Below are 20668 nucleotides of genomic sequence, written 5' to 3'. Positions count from 1 at the left end.
ATCTTCAGATCTTGGGGGAATCATTCACCTTGCTCATCACTGACTGCACCAAGGTTTTCCGGGAAGTTAGAAAGATGGCTATGCAGAAAATGCAGCTTGATGCTCATATTGCAACCAAGCATTTTGGATCTCTCCAAGAGTTTCTGGACAATTTCTGTGTAATTATTTGCTTGTGTGTTTCCAAGAAAGAAATATATATAGGGCCTTTGCCTTGCATATCCTGTTTAGGTCATCAAGGGAAGACATTGAAATGACATGAAGAGTGAGGGGTTTTGTAGCCAAATTCAGCTAAACATGAAATCATTTCATTTCCCAAGAAGAGCGATCCATCAATCACACCATGAGGTTTTTTTTTTTTTTTTAATACAGTACTGGACATGTTTCCCCAAGAATCAATGGGAGTGGTTGTAGTTAATGACAACCTTGCACTAAAAGTTATGATGAAAAAAAATGTTCTTCAAAGTATTAAATATTGAACAATGAAGTTTTTAGTAAATTGATCTGATTGTCTCATTCTTAACTACAAAACATTCTAAGTCTTACGGATTCTTCCCGTTATCCGGAATATGACGCCTTTTTTTTTTTTTTTTATTAAATTGACAGCACTGTACTGCTTTCTCAACAAATTGGTTCCCCAGTAATAAACCAAATTAAATTCAAAAGGACAGAAAAAAAAAGGAAAAAAGTAAAAAGTTCATTTTTTTGACTTTTCAGAAATTTTCCACTGGTCCACTCAACCTTCCCACCCCTTTATTTTATTCTAGTTTAATTCTTGTAATATTTCATATACATTTTAAATGTTGGCAGCCATTGACTTCCATGGAAATTCAATCTAAAATAGGTTGTTGAAGTTTTGGCAAATTTATTTATCCCCTACGACTGGTTCTGTAGAGCCAGGATGTTCTTTAATATATCCAGTATATATACTGTTACTGGTTACTGAAACCATGATGATTATACAAATTTTTTTAGGGGAAACAGAAGTAAAATATTATGTTTTTCATTCCTCAGTAATAAGATCTCTCCACAAGATTCTGGAAATGCTAAAAAGTCGTCTCTGAATTAGTGCAGACCTTTATTTGACACTTGGCTAAATAACAAATACAATTTTTTCAGTTTTAAAAACTAGTAATCTAAGTTACCATTCAACTACATTGTTCTTTCAATCCACTTTCTTCATTGATTCATATACCACAATTTGGCTAAGGTACCAGAAAAGTAATACAAAATTAGGGAATTTGGAAAATATTCTCCAGTTCAAACTACTTATTTGGGGGGTAGGGGATAAGGGGTCTCATACAATGCTATATGTTACCGGCTCTATGGGTATGGCATGTCAAGATATAGAGAAGTGGGTATGTTCTATTTTGTGTTAGAATCTTGTACCCTGGTTCTTGAGTACTACTATGTATAGAGCTTTTGGGGCAGTACCTCAATACTTGCTCTTTCTGGGCCTGAGAAAGCTGAATTTCTAACTCCTGTTCCCAAACCTGTAGATATAGAGGTGTGTAACGTTCTTGTGTTGCATTTAACAGCGAGTAAAAGACCGACAGTACAATTTGATAAAGTAGAGGGATAGACAAGCTTTTATAGGCAGAATTGTTAAAAAGTAAATAATTTTTTATAGGGTTATAGTATAATTCCTGGCCAACTTGGTAATAAATGGGATTTTTGGTTTATACTTGTTAAGTTGACTAATGTTTGGATTCTCCCAAAAAACATTTAAAAGTTTTTTAATTTTTCCAAATTCCTCTATTAAAAGCTTACCATTCCTCCTACTTATTCACATAATTATATCTGTTCCAGGCTCGGCAACTTAAAATATTATCTTTGATAATGAAATAGAGGAACCTCACTAACTAACCCCTCCCTTTGTTATATTTGACTGACAGGGCATGCCGAGAGCTCAGCTCACCAATTTAAACATAGTCAGTTGTCTATTATAACTTCCTGCAAGCTGCAGCATCTTGAGGAAATGGGACAGTTTGTGCCACCTTCCGGAAGTCTAGTTCAAAGGAAGAGAAGGATTTTGCAAATAATTCAGGTGCATCAAGTGCTGCTAGGCATAAAACGACTTGCTCGTCAGACCTTTCTCTTTAAGACTGTCAAACGCCCCCTTCAATCCTGGTTCATAACCTGGATTGTCCAAGAACCAGTGTTATGGGACTGGGGTGGGGTCATCCATCCCTGAATCCAAAAAAATTTCCCACAAATGTTGATAGTGGCTTGCAAAGTTTGATGGCCTTTATTAAAATAATTACTTGGAGAAGGAAGCCATGGCAGTGCATGAAAAGGAATACTGCTAAAGTTCTGTTCAGGCTGCACCCAGAGTTTGGAATCTTGACTGGCACCCCTATTTTGCATTCTTACCAGATGAGCTGCTGTATAATAAAGGGAAAATTCAGAACCCCAAGTCCTCCCCCATACTTATGTGTAAACAACAAATGCCTGTTTAATTGGGGACGCTCATTGCTCCAGATAAATTTGGCATGCAGTTGTTTAAATAGGCAGGGCTTGGAACAGATATAACAATCTTAGGAGAAGATTCATTTTCACTACTTGTATTTGGAGAAAACCATGAAAACAAGGGGTGAAGCCACTGGTCTAGTTCCTTAGTCAGTCTGTAGGAACAGCAGAAAATTGAGTCTGAAAATTAATTGTAGATGGGCAGGAATTTTAAGCCCCAAATATTTAATTGAAGGATCTTCCCATTTAAATGGGAAGTTCTCTGCTAACTGGCGTTTGGTGGGCGGGTTGAGGGAAATTGAGCAGCACACAAACTGATTAACTTTAATATTGGACAAACCCGTACACCTGCAGTTCCTGTATCAATGGATTGGATATAAAAAAAAAAAATGAGGTCATCCATGAAAGTGGCACCTTATATTCACTGCCCACTATTCGTAGACCAGTAGCATTCCTGGAGGCTCTGATGCAACACAGAAAAGGCTCTAAAATTAAAATTAGGGGAAACCCTGTCTCATACTGTTTGAAATTGAAGGTACTTGAGAGGGAACAGTTTAACCCTCACCACAGCCGACATGTTTGCTATATAGCCCGAATTCACCTCAGCATCTTGGGCCCAAGTCCCAATAATAGGTCAATGTTTGAGACATGAACTGCCCATCCACTCGCTTGAACGCCTTTTCTGCGTCAGTAGAGAGGAAAGGCCAGTGTCTGAATAAATCCAACTGAGTACCGTTGTGTCGGCCCTAGCTTCTCATGGCGGGACAAACGCCACCTGGTCAGTGTTAGTCGAATAGCTCACTATTCAATTTGATCGCTATTCGGTCGAAAAATGCATAATTATGCGGGTGATTGAACATCAAATTCAAACTCTATTAAAGTCAATGGAGGAAAAATGTGGGTTGTCTTTCTGGACTGGGTAGAGCTTCTACAGCCTATAAATACATTTAAAAAGACATGTCAAGACTCTCCCAGCTCTGCACAACACCGTACAAGTAAAAAAAAAAAATTTCCTGTTGCTGGCAAGGCCATTTTATGGGGCAGTCAATGGAAAATTGCCAAATTTTAAGGTCTCTCAGTAGAGGCACAGAGGGGCATGAAAGGGTTCCTCTGGTTCAAACATTAGCCACCAGGTTTCATCGCTCCATTACAAGCCATACAAACAGGCGTAAGAGTACAGGCAGAGGTCTCTGAGGGGGGTCTTTCAGTCAAAAAATTAGCCAACCACACAGCTCTGTTATACGTTACAAGTGACAGGTGGTAGTAGCAGAGGGGTAGCCCTAAGGTGGATCATGGGCAGCATTGTTAACTGGCATCGACAGCTGGTTACTGGGCAAGTGGCATCAGTTACAGCATGAGGAGGAGGCAGTGGGGCCTGAGAGAGCAAGGAGGGCATTAGAGGTTGAGACCATCACTTATATGAACAGTGTCGAAGCTGTAGCTTTTGGAGACATGAACGGATGGACGAGATTCCAATCTGTCCCTACGTACTATGGCGGATCAACGGAGAAAGAAGACCCTGTTGAGCTTGAGTCTAGTCTGGCATCTACACTATCCATACAGGTGATAGCCTCAACCTCTAATGCCCTCCTTGCTTTCTCAGGCCCCACTGCCTCCTCCTCATGCTATAACTGCGGCCACCTGCCCAGTACCCAGCTCTAGATGCCAGTTACCAATGCTGTCCATGCTCTGTCTCAGAGCCCACTGCCTCCTCTTCCTGCTGCACACCCCAGGTTTAATCAATATGAGCCATCAGGATGCAGGTATACTTCTGATGAGCCAGCTGATTTGAGTGGGTGGCATCTTTAACCCTGGAGCTCAGCTCGAAGCAAGAGTGGAAGTGCCTGTCAACCACATCCAATTGGTGCAAATCTGCCAATGTGGTGCTATAAAAATTCCCTTCTATGATGTCCCAGCGCACATAGGATATGGGTACTCTAGCACTTCACCAGCTTTGAATCCAACAGACAGGGACATTGCATCTCACCCTTCCCTTTCAGCAAGACAAGATCCTTGTTGACAGATCTTTGAATGGAGTCTCCAAGGACAGCCACATACTTGTTGTGGGGAAGTCTCCAGCTGTCTGCTGAGCTCAATAACCTCATCAAAGTGGTTATCCAGGACCTCTCCGTTCCCGTTAAATATACTGGTGTCTCCCATCTCCCATCTCTTCCCCCCACCCCCCCCCAACATTATACAGAGGACTGCTGCCCCACTGCCAGGGTAACATACACAAGAAATTCAGTCCGATACAGCGTGGTACAGATGGGATGAAGCAGAAGATGTGGCGTTCTATCACAAATTTCACCTTACACAATTTGGGGTGTCATTAAAGATGCACTACACCCAGCTCTAGATGCCAGTTAGTAATGCCTTAAACACTCCGTCTCAGGGCTTGATTATCGAGTGAATAAAGCAGATGAAAGGGAAGGGGCTTTGCGAAATCAGCGGGGAAAGGAAACCTTGTTGAGCTTGAGTCTAGTCTGGCATCTAGAACTGTGTACTGGGCAGTGGGTAGGCAGCAGTAACAGCAGAAGGAGGTGAGCTCAGTGTGGATGGCATCTACAGTCGGATACTGGGCAGGTGGCAGCATCAGTTACAGTAAAAGGAGGAGGAAGAGGTGGTGGGCTGTGAGACAAAGTGTGGGCAACGTTAGTATCTGGCATCTAAGGTGGACCACATTGGAGGTTGAGGCATCGTCTATGGACAGTGTAGAAACTGTAGGTAATTGAACATGAATGGATTAACAAAAAAAAAAAAAATCACACTTTCCAAACCTATCAAGTGAAACCACATAAAAAAGAGACTGGGCTTGAGGGAATCCATAGGGAAATAAAGTATGTATCATTTGTGGATATCTAGCAAGTACTATCACAGTTAAATATTTTTATTTGTTTCACATAAATACATACATTTTTAAATAAAATACATTGGTTTTAGGATTCATACCAAGTGCTATCAGAATAAAATAGCTGTATTGTTTGTAAAGTAATACATCAATTTTTATGGCTTTAGGGATATAAAGCATGAACAAATGAAACTTTACAGAAATTTTTATAGATTGGTTGATAGCAAGTGGTTTCAGCATTAAATATCTGTAATTTTTTTAAATACATACATTTTTCTGTTAATTTTGATAACTCTTGCAAGCTATCATAATTTATGCTAATTCGTGCAATCAAAATAAACAGAAAATTTCTGTAAAAAAAAAAATACAGATAGCAAGTGGTATCAGAATTACTATCAAAAAAGCCATACAAATAATACAGTCTCCAATCATTTGTTCATGTTGATTGCTATACCTGACACGTTTTGCCCTAATAGGCTTCCTCAGGGGTATCGATTTATCAACAGATCTTTGGCATTTACAATACTAACTTTTACCAATTTAGAGAGTGTGTGAGTGTGTGTAAAAAATTATAAAGTTATAATTTAGGCAATAACTGAATCAAACAAAATCCAAGCCAAGTATCCCAGACGTTATCTGTGATTAGGGTATACCAAGTCAATTATAGAATCACTTGAATGGTGCTATATGTTTCTATATAATAATATTTAGAGATGAGCAAATCAAAGCTGATGAAGTGGAATTCGATCCGAATTTCAGGAAAAATTAGATTTGCAATGAATCCGAATTTCCTTGCGATTCATAGTAAGGAATCACAATTTTTTCTAAAAGGGTGGCTACACGTGTGGGGACATGGGGCAAGGAACTCTGGGAAGACAGGATGACCCATATTGCCATTCTGAGTGCAGGGAGAGTGATATAAATCTTTTTTTGAGTTTTTTCCAAGTGCAGGGAAAGGATAGGGAGGATTCATTTCACAGCATCCTAGTGCAGGGAAAGACGTCAGAAGGCACTGGGGACAGTGCTAGAAAAGCGATTTACAAGTGCAGGGAAAGATTATTTGGGGATCCAAATAGCCATTATAGAGCTCTCATTCCAGCAATTTATACATCCCGAAAAATATATACGCACTTCACTCTTTGTGATCAAAGCGGTTAGTGGCCTATTTCAGTACAAAAAGTATTTGAGTATCAGGAGGAGGCCACATAGTGGCACAATGACAGTCTAGAGGTGGCATCGACCACAGAGTGACAAGGTGACAATGTGGAGATGGCAACAGCAGACGACCACAAAGTGACCCAGTGACAGAGGGGCAGTGGGTGGCAATTCCAGTACCCGCTGATGAAGGTAGGTGAAAGAAGGAGCACTTGGCTTCTGATGGGTGGCAGCATCAGAGTAGTAGCTGAGGCAGGTAGCCAAAAGAAACCGGTCTCTTTTGTCAAGGTTTGGGTGAGGCGGCATGGATCATCTAATCAGATGCATCAGGCATTGGTGGGTTGAAATCCTGGCTGATCCACTGCTGACCCATCTTGACAAAAGGTCAGTCTCCCCACATTTTGGGTGGACAGGCCAGTTCTTCTTGGGGTAACTATGGCTCCCGCCACACTGAACACCCACTCTGATGCCACACTACTGGCCAGGCAGGACAGCTTTTCCAGGGCAAACTTGGCCAGTTGCGGCCACAAATCCAGTTTGGCTGCCCAGTAGTCCAGCGGATCTTCAATGACAGCTGGCAGGGTGCACTCCAAGTATGCCACTACCTGCTGGTTCAGGTTCTGCTCTATGTCTAGCAGCTGGTCAGTAGTTTCTTCACTATGCTGGTGAAGAAAACTGCTCATCGGCAACTCTAGACTCAGGCTGCTGCTGATGGAGCTGGTACTGCTCCTGCCACCCCACCCCTCCCCAGCAGCCATGGCAGTGAAACGTGAGTGCAGAGGGCCCCCCCAGTCAGACCTGCGAGAGAATGGACGATGGCACAGATAGGCAGTGGCCAACTTACTACATAGGATGTCTCTGTAGTAGTTCAGTTTGTCCTCCCTCTCAGCGGGTGTAAAAGGCCCCCCATTTTGGACCGGTAGCAAGGGTCAACATATGGAGGGTGGAATTCCAACGAGTGGAAACGTCGCCTATCAGCCTATGTTGGGGGATGCCGTTCTGCCGCTGCAGCTCAAGGAGGGTGTGCTTTGCGGTTTAAGAGTGGCTGGAGCGCATGCAAAGTTTCCTGGCCTTTTTTATGATGTCTTGCAGATGGGTGGAAGATTGAAGATGTGTGCCATGCAGGGTGCATGGCTCAGCCTTCCTTGATGCAGTGCCGACACCATGTTGATCCCGTTGTCGGTCACCATGGTTCCAAATTTGAGTGTCGGGGAAAAAGCCAGGACTTGATGAATCACATGGAGCAGTTCCTCCCATGTGACTCCGTTAAGCCAGGCGCAGAACAGCACGACACCGCCATGCCCTGCACATGTGGTATGCCGGAGGGGCACTGGTTAATTGTCCCTGCACTGGAGGCTGAAGACACGGTGGAGGATGAAGAGGCAGAGGCAGACGTTGTCGCAAGACCAGTGGCGTGAGAACGCGGGAGCGGTGTCACCTTGGCCAAGTTGCTGATGTGGCTGTGCAGGAACCACATTTACCCAGTGGGCCGTCAGCGCTCCTGTGCACTTTGGCAGACACCAACAGGCTCAAGGACTGGCCCACCTTCTATTCTACATATTTGTGCAGGGCTGGTACTGCCTTTTTCAAAAAGAAATGACAGCTTGGGACTCTCCACCTCGGCTAGGCACAAGCCATCAGTTCGCTGAAAGGTGCAGAGTCCACCACTTGGAAAGGGAAGGACTGCAGCACCAGCAACTTGGTTAGGAGCACATTCAGCTTCTGCACCGTTGGATGAGTGCACGCATACTCCATGTTCTACCCAGAAATTTTTTTCAGCCGGGTGGTAGGAAGCTGTAGCCGGGTGGTAAAAAAGGGGGTGTAGCAAAACGCGGCAAATTTAGTGCACCCAGTTGTTTATGCCATGGGTATCCAGTAACCTCTTATTGTTTCAGTGTTCTACCTTCTCCCAATTATTTGTTACAACTTTGTAATGCCTGCCCCGTTAGTATATCCAATTTTTCTATTCTATGTATTTTGCCACAACTGTCCAATGCGTGTATTGTGACCCAACTTACTAGTGTTCTAAAGCTGCGTACACACGTGCAAATATTGTTGTTGGAAAGGATCTTTCACAATCCTTTCCAACGACAAAGGACTACACGATGCACCGTTCTGCTCTATGGAGAGGGGAGGGGGAGAGCGATGGGGCCACACCCCGCTGCGCACTCTCCCCCTTCCCTTGCATTGAGATCGCTCGTTGTTCATCGTTCGTGGATCCGCCAGGACGGATCCACGGATGAACGACACCGACTGTACACACGCCAGATTCTCGCCCGATATCTGGCTGATGCCGATTATCGGGTGAGAAAAATCTGACGTGTGTACGCAGCCTAAGTTTTAAGAGTGTAATCCTTTGTAGTAGTGTAATAGTATAATGAATGTGGTGTAACAAGTTAGGCTTAGCTCATAATAGCAGCAAAAACATTTACCCCTTCTGAGTGACTTCTGGCAACTGCTTATGGGTATGGCATGTCAAGATATAGAGAAGTGGGTATGTTCTATTTTGTGTTAGAATCTTGTACCCTGGTTCTTGAGTACTACTATGTATAGAGTTTTTGGGGCAGTACCTCAATACTTGCTCTTTCTGGGCCTGAGAAAGCTGAATTTCTAACTCCTATTCCCAAACCTGTAGATATAGAGGTGTGTAACATTCTTGCATTGCATTTAACAGTGAGTAAAAGACCGGCAGCACAATTTGATAAAGTAGAGGGATAGACAAGCTTTTATGGGCAAAATTGTTAAAAAGTAAATAATTTTTTTAATGTTGTATAGTATACTCCTGGACTAACTAGTGATAATATGGATTGTTTGTATATCACTAGTTAGTTGATCTATGTATAGTATACTCCTACACAACATTAAAAAGTTATTTACTTTTTCAAAATCCTGCTATAAAAGCCTACCTATCCCTCTACTTTATCACATAATTATATCTGTTCCAGGCTCGGCAACTTAAAATATTATCTTTGATAATGAAATAGAGGAACCTCACTAACTAACCCCTCCCTTTGTTATATTTGACTGTCAGGGCATGCCGAGAGCTCAGCTCACCAATTTAAACATAGTCAGTTGTCTATTATAACTTCCTGCAAGCTGCAGCATCTTGAGGAAATGGGACAGTTTGTGCCACCTTCCGGAAGTCTAGTTCAAAGGAAGAGAAGGATTTTGCAAATAATTCAGGTGCATCAAGTGCTGCTAGGCATAAAACGACTTGCTCGTCAGACCTTTCTCTTTAAGACTGTCAAACGCCCCCTTCAATCCTGGTTCATAACCTGGATTGTCCAAGAACCAGTGTTATGGGACTGGGGTGGGGTCATCCATCCCTGAATCCAAAAAAATTTCCCACAAATGTTGATAGTGGCTTGCAAAGTTTGATGGCCTTTATTAAAATAATTACTTGGAGAAGGAAGCCATGGCAGTGCATGAAAAGGAATACTGCTAAAGTTCTGTTCAGGCTGCACCCAGAGTTTGGAATCTTGACTGGCACCCCTATTTTGCATTCTTACCAGATGAGCTGCTGTATAATAAAGGGAAAATTCAGAACCCCAAGTCCTCCCCCATACTTATGTGTAAACAACAAATGCCTGTTTAATTGGGGACGCTCATTGCTCCAGATAAATTTGGCATGCAGTTGTTTAAATAGGCAGGGCTTGGAACAGATATAACAATCTTAGGAGAAGATTCATTTTCACTACTTGTATTTGGCCAAACCATGAGAACAAGGGGTGAAGCCACTGGTCTAGTTCCTTAGTCAGTCTGTAGGAACAGCAAAAAATTGAGTTTGAAAATTAGTTGTAGATGGGCAGGAATTTTAAGCCCCAAATATTTAATTGAAGGATCTTCCCATTTAAATGGGAAGTTCTCTGCTAACTGGCGTTCGGTGGTCGGGTTGAGAGAAATTGAGCAGCACACTTAGACTGATTAACTTTAATATTGGACAACCCCGTTTACCTGCAGTTCCTGTATCACTCACCGGACTAGATATCAAAAAAAATGAGGTCATCCATGAAAGTGGCACCTTATATTCACTGCCCAATATTCGTAGACCAGTAGCATTCCTGGAGGCTCTGATGCAACACAGAAAAGGCTCTAAAATTAAAATCAGGGGGGAACCCTCTCTCATACCATTTGAAATTGAAGGTACTTGAGAGGAAACAGTTTAACCCTCACCACAGCCGACATGTTTGCTATATAGCCCGAATTCACCTCAGCATCTTGGCCCCAAGTTCCAGCCATGCCAACTAAGGGCTGTGTCTGACGAACCTACCGACTGTTGGTTGATGTCAGTTGGGATGAAGTGGATGACAGAGTTAACCAATCAAGAACCACTAGGTTGCTGGTCAAGATATGACCGCTAGATGACACCGGGAGCTCAGGCCTCTCGTTGCGACTCCTGTTGACATGCCCTTACTCTGCTGCAACCTTTGCCTGCGCCAGAAACATTTAGGCCTCTGCCACTCCTCTGTCATTGTGCCACTATGTGGCCTCCTGATACTCAAAATACGCCACTAAACGCTTTCACCACAAATAACTGCAACAGTGAAGTGTGTGACGCTGCATATGTTGACACAGGGCCATAATGCTAACATTGGCACCCTGGCCACGCTTCACCTTCTTCCCACATATTCTACATATGGCCATGTTAACCCCCACCTGATGCTGCCACCACCTCCACACTGGCATTGTGCCACTCTGTTGTCTCCTCATGCTGCTTCCACTTCACCACTATGTCATTGTTCCACTCTGGGGACTTCTCAAGCTGTTCTCCCACCCTCCCCACTCCATGACTGGGCCACTATTTTGCCTTTTTGGCCTGGATGACATCACTATTTATTTCAGCCTTCTTCTAATCTGTCAGAAGGAAGGATTAAAGATGCATAATGGATCCTGTTTGTGTAGGAGCTGTAAGGCCAGTATGGTTGCATCAGAATTGGCTTATGATATAGTAGCCAAAAGCAGGAGTGGGTACAGAACACAGAAGACATGCAAATATTCCATTCACGTGTCATCTGTTTTTTTTTTGGCATTAGCAATACTGATGGATTATTGAGCAAATGTGACCAAGTGAGGGCATATGCTCGACAGACAGAATCTGTTTTTTGTGGGTTATTGTTCTGAGGGAACAGAGGAAGGACAAAAAAAAAAAAAAAAAAAAAAATCAGTGACATCAACACAAACGTAGTGCTGACACCATCTCCACTCTTAATTGACACCTACCTTCGCCTTATGTTATGCAATTACCATCCTATTTAAAAGATAGATTCAGCCTAACACTTTTAACCACGGTGGATGTGGAAGATTGGTATAACGGTATACCTCACTCACAAGGTCTACAGACCATAGCATCATTCCTTCAAACAGACAATCCTCCCACACATACATATGATCAATTTATTTGAAAACTACTAAACTATATCTTCACCCGCAATATTTTCACATTCAACAATCAAACATACCTACAATCACAAGGCATCACAATAGGACAAAATGTGCCCCATTTTATGCAAACCTAGATCTTAGGTATTTTTTTCCTCAATGTCCATTTTCCCACCCGGAATTTTGTCCCTATCTTCAGTACATTCTTTTATGGCATCGTAATATTGATAATATATTGATTTGGACTGGCCCGAGTGATAACTTAAATAAGATGCTACAACTACTTCTCCATAATGACTATAATCTCAAATTTACATGGTTTATTAACCCTCACCAGACTGCATTTTTGGATATCTTCATAAATATTTCTTCCAACTTCCAATTTACTACCACATTATATAGAAAGGAGACAGCGGGCAATACCATTCTCCAAACTAAGTGCCAACCCCAAATCTCAGATTAAAAGCATCCCTTATAGTCACATGCCAAGACTTAGAAGGAACTGCACTTCTGACAGATTTTAAAATTGAACCCAAAGCCCTGACACAAAGGCTTTTTACTAGAGGTCACAGTAAAAAAATACCTTAAAAAGGACATATCAAAAAGTCTCCAAATTAAACCCTAAAGAAATCATCTTTAAAACTTCATCCTTACCGCTCCAACCTAAATTACCTATATTCATGAAATTCAATGAACATCATCAATCGATACACCAAATGATATCTAAGCATTGGAACATCCTCACCTCCAACCCTACGATTAATAATATTTTGAATGAGAAACCATGTATTGCATACAAAAAAAAATTGAACTCATTATGTGATTCACTGGTCACAAGTCATTTTAACGCCCCATCTACTAATCCAGAAGAGAATACATGCTACATTCAAATGTGGCCTTTGTAACGTTATGTGATTGGATCTTGGAAAATCAAACACTTCCATTACCCAATGGTCATCTGACATTCATCTTATTGCGGAAGATTTTATGTAGGCAAAACTAAAAGACCATCTCACAAATGAATATATGAACATGTATACCTTATTAGAAATGGTAAAATGACCACCCCTATCAGCGACCACATGGGGCAGAAAACCCACTGTATTACCTTCGCCGCCCAGGAACAAGTACCATCCAGTCCCAGAGGGGGCGATAAAATTTTGTCATAACAGTGAGAAACAAAATGGATCTTCCTACTAAAAGCGAACTACGTTCCCGGTCTCAATGACGGTTTCAGCATCAAACCATTTCTCTGATTATATTACTCATACAGAGTTTTTCTTTAACAACTCTTTGAAACTAATTAAAAATTCTATATTTTATGTAAATCATATCTATTCCCAGGTTCTTGCACCCATTTTTCCCCCCTTTTGTACAAATAATCAGAGATGGAGGGTTTTCTCCCCCCTCCAGCCCAGCTTGCGGGGAAGGGAGCACCCAGAATCTTCCTGGACACTCATGTATATGACCTCTCCTCCGGTTTTGGAGTCTCTCCCCGTACATCTCCGTCTAAAAGACGGGGATGCTTGGTTGCTACCAGTCTCATGACCGGCTGCAACACTGAGCACGGACATTGAGGGATTAACTTTACGCCTCTGCGCCAAGATGACGTGGGCTGGCTGGGTGGCAGCATTGAAGATGCCACCCCTGCCCTAGGACATCAAACCGGCTTTTGGGTAATCTCCAGACGCCGGCCTTGTGCACGTGGAGCAAGGGGAGGTCTCAGAGATGCTTCTCTGGGATCCCCTTGCTCCTCTGAACACATCCATAAGGACCTGGAGACACCATAATATCCACTTGAGGCTCCCTCATACAGGTTTGTCCCAGACATACTCTATGGTTGCCATATTAAGTTACACCCCAAGTACCCATTTCTATATGTAATTATTTGTTCCTCGGTTTATTTTCTATTACTACCTTTATTGGGATTTTTACTGGATAGAGTGTAACCATTGTCCCAAGTACTGGGGAGATGTTCATCACCCAATTTAAAACTTTGCTACCTGTTCTACAAGTCCATGTAAGTCTTTATACCTCTTACATATATACCTCTTACCATATACATAATGTCCTAAAGTATTACACAAGAACATATAGAATCACTTGAACGGTGCTATAATTGACTTGGTATACCCTAATCACAGATAGGCGTCTGGGATACTTGGCTATAGCTTGCATTTTGGTTGATTCAGTTATTTGCTTAAACTATACTTTACATATTCATATAAGTGATACAATACAATAAATGCAATAATAATTTTTACCAATTTGGACCAAATCATTACAAGAGCCAAAGATCTGTTGATAAATCGATACCCCTGAGGAAGCCTATTAGGGCGAAATGCGTCAGGTACAGCTATCAATGTGAACAAATGATTGGAGACTGTATTTGTATGGAAAGAAGTTTACTTGATTGGCTAGAGCCCCTTTGGGCCAAATTGAAAACACACCAACAAACTTTTTTGGTTGCGAGTGGAATTTTTCTAGTATATTTAAGTGCCTTCTTGGGCTATTGTAACAGTCTGGATCACAGAAAGGATTGCGATTGATTTTTTTAAACTGATTAATATATAGTTGTTTATTGAATTTACAAACATAATATACTGTTTTTGTGCCTAGAAAGACCCTGCTTTCTCTCTTTATTCTCATTTCTTACTCTTTAGACAAGGGTTGGCACTTAACTCTTTAAATATCTTTACCACATGACAACCACTACTGACATTCCAAAACATTTAAACATTGTAACTTAGAAAATTCATGCTAGTATGGTTGAATGTTTCTCAGAGCACAGTCTGCACAAATGAAGTAACAGCTCCTAGGGTGAATACCACTAACAGATGTGTGCAAGTCACTCTTCTGGAATTTTACTTATACTTGGATTGACCTGATTCTAGAACTAGTAAGCATAAGTACCACATCCCAAAATCAAATACAAAGGATATCCTTGATCTAGTAGGATATCCTACTGTAGGATACCAACATTTATGTAATCCCTGTAACCTAAATCCAGAGATTTGGGGAAAAATGGTTGATTTAGGAGATTAGGAGAGTAGCAGTGCTAATAAGATGCAAGTTTGATATTGACATTTTGAATAATATTTGTTGTGTATTTCAAACGTCAACTCTCAATAACAAAGCACTACTACTCTATAACCTGTGGTATTGAAAAAATAGCTATTTACATAATCACTGTATCTACATCCAGAGATTATGGATATCCTTTGTTAGTATCCTAAAATTACAGCTAATTTCCTAAAGACACACATTGCTACTTCAAATGTTTATACGTATCATTTTCTTTCTTAGATAGGAGACTACTGTTTCTCTATCAGTACTTCTGATGAAGCAGACCAGCTCTGTGAAACGAGTAGAGCAAAGTTAGCGCTTTTCTTAATTTGGGTACATCATATCATAACATTCCGTGACTGTAGGCTTCCTTCCCTCCACTTTTACGGTCTTTTTTTCACCATTACTATACCAACTGCCTTTTTTTCGCTATTACTTTACCAAACCAGTATATCACCAATCGCAGCTACTACAAAATAATTAAATCTAACCACACATTATCACTACCAGTCAGCCAGAGAACTTAGTCTTCCTTTTTTAGCACCCCATTAATTAAAACATCCAACAACGTCAGTCTCCAGAAAAATCCCCTGTGGAAACCAGTAGGTGAAACACACTGGGTCAAAGTGAAAGCCTATAGCATCCAATGTGATATTGTGCATTGGCACTTTCACAAGGATATCCCTACCAGTACTGAAGATGAATCTAAACCAGAAAGCATTACACATTGCTTTCCGACACTAGGCCACAAAAACTTTTTGTCAAACACAAGTCAAGGTCAAATCAATCTAAAAATCGTGGCATTACTAGACACCAAGATAACGGCAAAGGCTGTCCTACCAGTTCACCTGACACTTCAAGCCTTTCGAATTCACAATCCAGTATGGTCAATTCGGAATGTTTCGGGTTCCACACAGGGCCTACTGAACAGTCATCAACCCACTTCTTACAACACCACTCCTCCACGCCAACTCTTACAGTGTCAGATCTAAAACGCATAACTAACTTTTTTAGGCTCTCACAAACACATCAATCCAGTTCTAACAAAATAGGCCCAATGAATCAATACCTATCCAAACCCAGTGCAGTACCCACTCGGAATCAAAGCAAACCCAATGTGACCAATCTGAATGAGACATCATAAAGTTATCGGATTAGTATTTAACCCAATCAGAGCTGGAAGTGCTGAGATTGGGGCTCAATTTTAGCCTTGCCAAAAACCTGGATAAATTCACCTTTGTGAAAGAACACTTATTTTCCAGAAAAAAAAATATATTTTCAAACATTGAAAGGGTTGTTTAAGTTCATCTTTTAAAGTAATGATTCAGATGATGTCTTATCCTAAACTATGGATGACTTTAGGGTCCTTAGAAATTTCATTCAATTCAACTTTTAAATGAAAATGAGAGCTCTTCAGTGACACCGAATTAGAACAAAAGTGTAAACCTGGCTTTGGAATTGCAGTGTTCTCTGAAATCCCTTTGGTTAAATCTTCAAAGGTTTCCTAACTCTCACATGAAACCATATATCTATGCAATTATGTTATGTTATGAAGGAGGTATCTCGGTAAATTTTCACTTATAGGTGCATTTGTCCCAAGTTCACAACCATTTACAATTAGCTTTAAACTCTCTACAACAGAATAAATCTATCCTTATCAATCAGGCGAATGAGAGGAAAAATGTGGTAGTTAATGTTACACATTACAAAAAAATGTGTTTAAAAGATATAAAAACCCTCAGCTGTACTGCTGTATATCATATAATCCTGTTAGTTATACATATGCAAATGTAAAGAGTAAATTGTTGGAGGATTACAAAGTTAATAATTGATAAATATACATATGGGTTTTTGAAAACATCTCATCCAAAAAAATTTACAGAAGTGTGATTGATCCACCATGGAGACCAATATCTGGAATAGATGTCTGGTCTAATGAACAAGGCAGGCCACCTTGAACAATTTATTGCTCCTCCCCTGCCCCAATGTGGAAACCACGTTGTTGCATACTATTTTGGTTGTTGCCACTCCGTAAGATGTATGATCTGGGGAGAATACACACACACACACTTTATTACTATACCATTACATTTGTTCAGTACTTACCGCTCTTTTTTGTTCTCCTTCCACAAACACAGCCAGTTCCACATTGATGGAGGCAGCCAGCCCTTCTGAGGAGGTTCCAAACCATGTTTGAACCATAAAATATTGAACATGCTCTTACCCTACACCAACCTGTTTTGCAGCTTGGCTGAGTTTCTGCATTGGTTACTTTATGTTCAAAATATCCTGTGACCTTAAAAGTAACAGAGTTGGGTATGTTAGATATGTCCTCTTCAAAATATATGTAATTGTAACATCATTCAAGAATACATTTGGCATAGAATACACAGCTGAACACCTTAGTATGTCATTTTAACCAACAGAAAAGCAGTTGACCTATTAGCAAGCACATTTATCTGTTACAGACAAGTGTCAGAGAAGTGCGGTGTGCCATATTTGGTCCCTAGACATAACTAGATTTGTGTTCATTTAGTGAACAAAGATGCAATCGTGTATTTGAAAATAATCTTTAGTTTTTTTTTTTTAAGGTCATTACAGCAATACTTGGAGAATATTGAGCTGAGACTTCATACTTGATTAGAATCACTTGGACAAATTTACAAACTGGAACATTCTTTGGGGAGTAGATAGCAAAACTGCATTTGAAGCATATTTGGGCCACATCAAGGGAAACAGATAGGTAAAGTGTCAAAGTGCGAGGGTCACTAACCTGTGGACATTGGGCAAACACAAAATAGAGATTAGGCTATTTTATACAAACAAGTGTCTTCACACAGGATACCAACTCAAATTCACACTGTAGGTCTCATGAAGTCTGGGAAAAAAAAAAGAAAAAAAAAAAATGAATAAGTGAAGACAGGAAGAATTTTCTCACCATCTGGCATCCATCTACATACTTCGCCCAGACTGGGCAACCCCCACAGGCCACTTAAACAGTCTGGCCACACACAGCCCAATGATTACTTGCCTGTGTTAGGAGGTGTGCAGGCAGGGGCACACAGTGGACGGGCAGGAAGTGGAGGCTGCCAGGCAACAGCCAGGGAAAGGGGTAGAGCCAGGGAGAAGAATGGAGCCAGTGACCAAGCTGGCACTGGCTGCTCTGCAGGGGATGGGGGGCCAGCAGGACCTATTGGGATTTGCCAACCCAGCCTCTGAATAATCACCTAATTTAGCCGAGATTGTTGGCCCAGGGATTCCTATGACATGTTACAGAGATGGTAAACTCTGAACATGTATGCACCCAAAGTGGCCTATTGTTGTTGGACCGATTCTATCAGACGATGAACACCTGCCAGATGTTGTTGGTTAAATTCTCGGTCCTGGCGATTTTGAATGATGTTTTCATGTAGGAGTGTAAGAACTTGTTCCAAATTATTTGAACTAAGGGTAGACATTGACTCCACTACTCATAATGGCCAACCAGCCTCCGAGTGAGGCTTAAAAGCTGGCTGCCCACACTGGGTTGACCCAATCCACTGGTTGCTACAAAGGGAAAAAAAAAACAATGAATGAATGTGGTGACACATTTTCCTTATCAAAAGTCCCAAATATTTCACACAGGCAAAATGATTTTTTACATTCAGACAGAAATTGGAGTCTACTTTAAATATTTTTAAGTCAATAAGCAGGCAGTCATTCCCAAAGGAAGGCTGCACCAGAAACATCTCCTACAAAGGAAAGGATTGAGATAGATCAAAGGTTATTTAGCTTTTGGAAGGCTGAACACATACAAACCAAATTTCCTGTTTTCTCCTCTAGGTTTCCCTGCAGTGGATCAATGACCTCCTCCTGTAGATGGTGATCTGGGGTGATGAAAGCACAAAAACAAATATAGAGTGAGCTTGACTCTAACCCAAGTTCATTTGGATTGATCGGTTCACCACAAATATAACCAAAAAACATAACACTCCCAGAACATAAAAATGTGTGAAATGTAACTCATATTACGCAGGAGTGTGGTTATAAACATGATTCGAGACACGTGCACAACGTCCAACAAGATATACCATGAAGGTTCATCTTACTAGGAGGAAGCCCAGTGTCATCTCGATGCGAAGTGACATCCTCATCATCCACATGACTCCGAGCACAGAGGGCAGGAGGGGACTGCTGTGTCTCAGGGCGCATGATTGTTAAAAAATGACACATTGTTGATGCAAGTAAAAAGAATGTAAAAATACACTAAAGAGGTAATTTAAAAAAAAAAAAATGACCCAATATTTCACCCCAAACAAAGAAAAAACAAAATCCAATTTTGTTCTCAATGCTAATGACTGAACTGTTGGAACGGGTCTGGGAGCCACATGTTTTTTTTGAAGCGTAGCCACCTGGATAGTAACCCAAATGACCAGAATGTCAAAATGCCTTTCTGCCTGTCCTGCCAGGTTATCCATGACCTGTACGGCTTACAGGAAGCTAAAATTGCTCCAAAAACAAAATGAAGCCAGGCATGACCAGGCTCTTGGCCACTCTCTATTTTAGGAAGGGGTTCCTTTCAAACATCCTTGGCTTTAATTTGTGGACCAAGCCAGCCTACAGTTTCCAGGGTTTTTATGAAGGTTATAAATGATATTGTGGACCTTGTCCCACTATATATTCACTTCCCTCAAAAAGCTTAGCAGTGGAGGTAAGTAAAGATGGACTTTAGGTGAGTGGGATTTCCTAATGTTTTGGGGGCCATCGATGGCACCCATGTGGCAATTCAGGCCCCTAAACGTCAGGAAATCGCCTTTCCCAACTGGAAGAGATTATCATTCTCTGAATGTACAAATAGTCTGTGATGCCAACAGGAGAATCATGAGTGCACGCACAGGTTTCCTAGGATCATGCCATGATGCCTATATCCTGCATCAGACAGCCCTCTACCAGAAATTCATCTCTGGAGAAACGCCTGAGGGCTGGTTAATAGGTAATGTATAATGTTGTTACTGTAATACAACTAAGAGTAGTCAAATCCTAAAGACACCTATTATGTTGCTATGTCCCTTTGCATTGTCAGAATGTCAGGCTATGACCTATATTGTATATATGTCATATTTTGTGCTAACATCTAAATTTAGCAAATACTTTATAAATATTGTACAACATTGGGAGCATGGGGGAAGAACTAACTTTCAGATATTCCCGGAAGCCCTAGTCTAATTATTTTCACAGCTCACGGTACTTCAGTGTGGTAGTCAGTAGTAACAATGTCTCCTAACAACCAAAAAGCAATAAAGTGACTGAAGAGCACAACCCTTAGCGACCTTTGTAAAAACTCTAGTGTTACACTGCATTCACAGAACACATACTATACCAAGAACTAACATGTATTATGTTTGTCTTTTTACAGCTGGCAAAGAATACGGGCAGCTTCCATGGCTTATGACAGAGCTCATTACAACAAGGCTCTGCATAAAAGCTGGGGGGTTGTGGAGCACACCATCGGGCTGCTAAAAGCACGGTTTCTATGCTTGGTGCGGGCCAGTGGTAAGCTCCTATACACGCCATGCAAAGCTGCCTGAGTCATCATGGCATGCTGTGTGCTATATAACCTGTGCCTGCACCATGGGGATTCCTGGGACATTCCAGAGGAACTCGAACCAGAGGTACACCAACATCCTGCCTCTGGCTCCCGAAGCACAGCAGAGGGACGTCGAGTCAGACCTGAACCTATTGCTAATGTCTTTACACGTGAGTATTTACATATGT

At 41.3% G+C, this 20668-nt stretch overlaps 1 long non-coding RNA gene across 1 annotated transcript in view; it reads right to left on the bottom strand.

The window, feature by feature from the left end:
- The window catches only part of LOC140332635 (uncharacterized), a 55330-nt gene extending 37866 nt beyond the window's left edge, over positions 1–17464 (bottom strand). Inside the window, exon 1 of the long non-coding RNA XR_011921214.1 lies at positions 17211–17464. This is a non-coding gene — a long non-coding RNA (uncharacterized lncRNA). The remainder of the gene's footprint in view (positions 1–17210) is intronic.
- Between the last annotated feature and the right edge of the window lie 3204 nt (positions 17465–20668).

This window comes from Pyxicephalus adspersus, chromosome 6 (genome assembly GCF_032062135.1).
Source record: "Pyxicephalus adspersus chromosome 6, UCB_Pads_2.0, whole genome shotgun sequence".
Lineage (NCBI taxonomy): Eukaryota > Metazoa > Chordata > Amphibia > Anura > Pyxicephalidae > Pyxicephalus > Pyxicephalus adspersus.
Note: the sequence above shows the minus strand (reverse complement) of the source record. Positions and strands in the feature narration are given on the sequence as shown.